Here is a 6,296-nt window from a genome sequence, read left to right as displayed (position 1 = left end):
AAAAAAAAAAAAGTTCTTGGTTGATTATTAGCAAGAAAAATAAAAAATGCGAATGGTATAGTATAGAGGGATGTTCTCTTGATTTATTTGGTTGAGAAAGCATGTATGTAAGATGATGCTAATTGATTGATGGTATATGTTAAGGAGCTGTAAATTTTTGGTTACAAATCCTAAACATTTTTGTTAATAGATAGGCCTCAAGGAGACCTCTTAAATGTGAGGTTTTGGTCCTTGCCAACTAAGCTACCCTTTGGGGTAATCCTAAACTTTTCAATTTGCAAGAAAAATAAGCAACTGAACGAGAAATTCACATGGGGTGAGAGAGAGAGAGAGAGAGAGAGAGAGAGATTGCCTGAAGAAGAATCTAGTCTACTTGGAAATCAGCAAGGGTTTCACCCTTGGATGGTTTGAGCCTTCGATCATAGAATGTGTAAGCATCTCATCCCTAATTTTCATTTGTAGAAAGAGTGGCATGAATACCAGAAAAGGTGAAGACGATGGGGGAACACCTACTGGTGGCTTGTTCACCATCGTTTCCACTCATCAGCGGAAATAGAAATGGCTTGAGTGACCAGAGGTGAGCGCAACTTATGAAGAAGAAGTGTCACTGTTGCTATGGATGATGCTATATGTCATAGAGGTATTCTCCGCGCCTCCAAATGTGTGTTATGTGTTACTAATTCTGAACTTTTGGCCACATTTTCTTTGAGTGTAGTTTCTCGATCCTTGAAAATTTGGGGCAGGTTTGTTGAATGCTTTGGGTTCACATGGCAACAACCACATGATATTGCAACTTTGGCATGGTAGTGGAAAGAAAAGTAGTGGTATGATGTTGAAAATCCCATAGATACCAGCTTTGTGACTATTTCTTCGAACATCTAGATGAAAAGGAATGCTAGGTTTCACAAAGAAGGGCATAGACCTTCTTGCTCGATCCATAGATTGGTCTGCCATTATCTAAGAGAGCTGAACTTTTCTTTGAATGTTCTGGTGTAGTTTGTTTTTGAATTATGTAGCAGGAGATTGGGTATATCTCTTATGTAGCGGTTGAATAGGCTCATTTTGGAAATCAATTGTTGTAAACTTGAAGTTCAGTGGGTGAAACTAAATGTAGATGGGTGTTCCCTGGGGAATCCTGGTAGGGTGGGTACAGACGGCTTATTTCATGATCATTCGGGGAGGGTATTATCTTCTTTTAAGTTCTATATTGGAAATGATATCAGCTATGGTTCAGAATTTGCGAGCTTAATATGAGGGATTCTAGTGTGCCAAAGATATGGGGTAGAGCGGCTTTGGATTGAATGTGACTCCGTTGTAATTGTCATATCAGTTTAATCTCAATACATTTTGTGGTTTTTGACTTAAGAATGTTTATTTCTGTAGACGTACCTTAACTTGGTTATATGGTAGATCACTCACTGCTTCATGGAAGCGAACCCAATTGCGGATTTCTTGGCGAAGGATGTGGTGAATTAGGACTTTCTTCGGACTTGATTTTTTTTCCCCTTGCACAAATCTAAAGAGCTTTCTATTGATGCAAATTTCTGAATGAGATTTAGATTTCAAAGATAAGGTTAGTGTAAACACCCAATTTTGTCAACCGCTCCCAGAAATGATGATTCATAGGATGTGGGTGAGATTTACGCTTTCTTTCAAAGGAGAACTTTGCATTTCCAAATGACCCAGATCCAACTCAAAACCCCAACTTGTTATAAAACCCTAATCTAGCTTGAAATCCTAATCGAACATGAAACTCTAATTCAACATGGGACCCTTATATAGTCAAATCATGCCCGATCTCGTAGCATCTGATATCAGCCCACTATATATTGATGAATTGTTTTTAAGTACTCTCTGATGGTGTGAGAATGACATGAAGAAGAATTTCCCAAAATTTCCCAGTTTGCAATAGGATAAAAGATCCTTTCTTTCGAATCTCAAGCTTTTTTGAGAAGAAAATGAGCTCAACACCCATGACATTCTATTATTTCTTTCATACCAGATATGAAAGGGAATCAGTAAGAAAATGGTTAGTCACACCTCCTTTAAAGGAATAATGTTTGCTTTAGAGGACCACCACCGCACTAGCTCTGGCGATGATGTTGGATGTGGCCAACCAATATAGAAAACCTGAAAGAAAGCACTCCATAGATAGCATGCAACTGGACAATCTAGAAAATTATGGAACAATCTCTCAGATTGCCTCATACACAATGAACATCGAGATGCTAAAGGAATACCCTTGCTAGATACTAGGTCATCAACTGGAAGCTTACCATTAATAAATCTCCAACCAAAGAGAGAGTGCATAGATTGTAGATGCTTCTTCCCAATCAAGGGGAGCCACATAGGCCTCATCCCTTTGAATGAATTGATTATGATGCCAATTTAATGCCAAAATCCTCTGAAGTAAAAGCACAACATACTTGCCTATTAGGAAAGGAGGTATTAGGTAGTGGAATGGATTTCACCACACTGAATTTCTCCTTTAAAATTGCAGATGAAATTTGAGGCAAGCATCAAACTCAATCACAAATAATATCCGCCACCTTAGCACTAAAGCCATGGAAGAGAGACTGTTGCAACCCAATGTCTACAGCAATCGACTCATTGTTTACCCACTTGACATGTCAAAAATCAATAGAAGTACTATTCCAAATAATCCAACCGTCATTGGCCTCTACATCAATCCTTCCTTATACCCTACCAAATTGATTAATAACACCGGACTATGGCCTTCCATTAAGGTTTAGATACTTTGCTCTCATAAACTTTCCAAAGAAAGATTGATCATTCTTCATAGCCTAACAAAGCTTACAAAGGATGGCCTTATTCACATCCCGCAACCTCCTTACACACAAACCACCCTCCTATATAGGTTTACAAAACATATCCTATTTAACAGTAATCTCGTTTCTTGTGCCAGTATTCTCAAGGTTGGTTTGGGATTCGAATCTAAACCAGTTTCACAGAGACATGCTTTTCATGAATGCTAAAGTCTGGTCACCATCTCTGGAACCTGATAGCTGACCACCGATGTTTGACAAGGCTTCTCCTCCAAGTGTTAGCCATATCACACTCATGTTCAAATTGGAAAAGGATAAATCCCTTCCCCATAGGTGCTAAAGACACCATACCCTTGAGACTCCAAACATCTTTGTCCTCCTTTCGAATGTCATCCATTGTTATGGGTAAAAAATTTGTACATCCAATAAGAGAGAATCGAAATCCATTCAATCTCTCTTTATACGCATTCTGTGGGATTGTGATCTTCGTGAAGGATCCAGAATGAATAAGGTCTGGTAGGTAATCAACATCGGGTAACACACCCCCCACCACACTATTCAAGTATTAGTTAAGGTACTCACCAATGAAGGGTGTACCCGAATCATTGTCCGTCTCTCCTCCACTTGTTGAGTAGTTTCCTCCAATCCAACAGAAACAGTCGCAACCGCTGAGCACAAAGAACTGGAGAAATCAAGAGCTGCTGCCCAAGATTAGGCAGTAGAGACCTGCCTGGATCTTGGTTGTCACCTAGAACCCTAGCCACTGCCACCTCCGAGCCTCTCTGTCCTTGATTCATTCTTTTTCACCAACCAATTTTCCTTTCCAAGATACGACTCTTTATATCTCTTTTAGGGACTAAAATAATGTGATTCAGCAGCTATTGCCATTTCTTTAAATACATGAACAATTCCTTGGTTTATGCTTTAGAATTGGATGTTTCTTCATCCATTTTTAAATTCAAATCAAGTGGAAACTCACAAATGCTTTCAAGAAGCCAACCCCATCGCAGATTGGCTTGCGAAAGAAGCGACAAAAAGAGGAGTTTCTTCCACTGTAGTCGATTGGCCTTCTCATATGCAAGAGAAACTCAAGACGGAATCTTATTATAGACCTAACTATCGATTCTATAGGTAGTTTATTTTTATAGCTTTGCTCATTGGTTGATGGGGAGTGACCTACTGCTAATGGCAATGACGAAGGTGGGGTGGTTACCATTCTGTGTTGGTATTTCTGGTCTTTCCCAAGTTGTATTCTATGTTTAAATTTTTGTTTCTTTTTCAATATAATAGATTTTTTAGCCAAAAAAAAAAAAATAGGACAATTGAAAGAAAGAACAGGGGCAAAAAAACAATGATGAAGTTTAAAGGAAAGAGAAGTTTTCATCGACAAGACACATTTAGAAGAGGAAGAACAAATTGAGAAGGTAGGGCTATTACATGATAACAACATTAGCTTGCAGTTGTGAATTCGGAGGTAAGGAGTGTTGCAGATCTCAGCAAGGTGGGAGTTCAGAGAGAGATGAGAGAGAGAGAGAGAGAGAGAGAGAGAGAGTATTGATAAAAAAATGGGGTTTTAGAGAGATTTGAGTTCACAGGTAAGTGGGAAGGAAATTAGCGGAAAAAAAAAAAGTAAGTGGAAAGGGAATTAGGGCTCGGAATTTTGAGGAAATTTTCTGTAATTTAGGGACGGTTAATTTTCTATCTCCAATTATAAATATGTATTGAGTAATATTTGGATTGGTTGAATCCTTCGTGAAGAAGTCTACTAATTAATTCATTAAATTGAATTAATCATTTATAATCCGATTCGTTTGAATTTAATGCGATTTATTTTGTTAGATATGTAGCGATAGAACTATTTATGTCTCAACTGACTTATTTAGGGTAAAAAGATTCGTTGTAATAGTTGTAAATTCAATTATAGTAGCGATGGAAATATACCGACAAATTATTTGTCCCGAATGGTTTATTTGTAATGGATGTAAAGTTCAATCACGGGCAACGAAAAAATTCCATCCCAAATATTGCGACAATAAGATATCTGTTATGCAATGATAAAACTATATTTGTTCCGAATGATTTATTTAGGGATGGAAAGTAATCCATCGTAATAGATGTAAAATTCAATAACACTAGCAACAGAGATATTCCGTCCAAAATATTGTGACAGTAAGATATCTATTCCAACTGCTAGAATGTTGCTACGAAACTATTTCCATCCCAAATGGTTTATTTAGGGGACGGAAATGACGTTTGTCACTAAAAAAGTGTCTCAAATGCTCTGTTTTCTTAGAGTATTCCCTCCCCATATCTTGGAAGAAATAATGCATGATGCTTTATCCTGGCATCGATTTCAATTTCGATTACATTCTTAGTGTGAGATTCTTAGTCGCTTTTTTCTTGGTGTTGTTTTTCAATTTAGATTACCTGGTCCTTTTGGCTGATATTCTCCATTGGTGGGGACTGGCGTACTATAGAATCCAGGTTCACCCATGTTTGGTCGTGCCTGGTACTTGTAAGATTCCATGTTTCCATATTAGGTGTTTTATATTTTTTTATCGAAATAAGTTGGATAATAGATTTCGTATAAGGTCCATAATGAGAACCACTTAATTAATGAGAAGACTTATACTGAGAAGAGAGAGGGATTAAAATCCACTTAATGAGAAGAGTAATTGTAAGGAGGGGGGAGAGGGGTTAAAATCTATTTAATGAGAAGACCAATTGGGGAGAGAGAGAGAGAGAGAGAGAGAGAGAGGATCACACGGAAGTATCCTGGAATCATATAAAATATTCATGGGGTGACTGGTGCATTTGAAGGTGAAGTGGAAGGCCTCATGGAGGGACTAATGCGAGCTCGTGAGATGAATTTACAGCAATTATGGGTTGAATCGGACTCTTGTGCGGCAATGATGTTCTTTCAGAATAAGAAAATTCCATGGTTTGCCTTACAAAGATGGAATTTCATTCAGCCTTACTTGGAAGGAATAACATGGAAGATGACTCATAATTTCAGGGAGCCTAGTGCTATTGTAGATTACTTGGCAAAGGATGCAGCGAAATCAGTGGTGTCGGGTTCAAATGTTTGCTTTCTTCCGCACATTGTGGATCTCTTAGCAAGGGACTCAGATGGTAAACCTCATTATAGATTCAAGTAATGCATTATCTTATCTCCTGCTGATGGCAATTCCGAAGGTGAGAGATGGGAAAGCAGTTTTTGAGATGCTTATGTAATTGCTTTTGTTTTGTTGTTATTCAATAAAATTATCCTTTAACGAAAAAACAATAGAGGGAGAGTGTTACGACTCAGCATGACATGGAGGAGTTGATAAGTAACACTTTTGCCTCGACAGCACCCCACTTGGCAAGGAGAAACTTGCAAACCTCATGAAGAGCATCTTAGGGAATATTCCATTTTTCTGTTGAAGGGTAGACCATTGTTAGGATATTATATATACAGTAAGACATGATGTAAGGGGGGAATGAATATACAAAAATCCTTTCTCTCTT

This window comes from Macadamia integrifolia, chromosome 1 (assembly GCF_013358625.1).
Source record: "Macadamia integrifolia cultivar HAES 741 chromosome 1, SCU_Mint_v3, whole genome shotgun sequence".
Classification (NCBI taxonomy): Eukaryota; Viridiplantae; Streptophyta; class Magnoliopsida; order Proteales; family Proteaceae; genus Macadamia; species Macadamia integrifolia.
The sequence above is the reverse complement of the archived record's forward strand: the minus strand, read 5'-3'. Positions refer to the sequence as shown.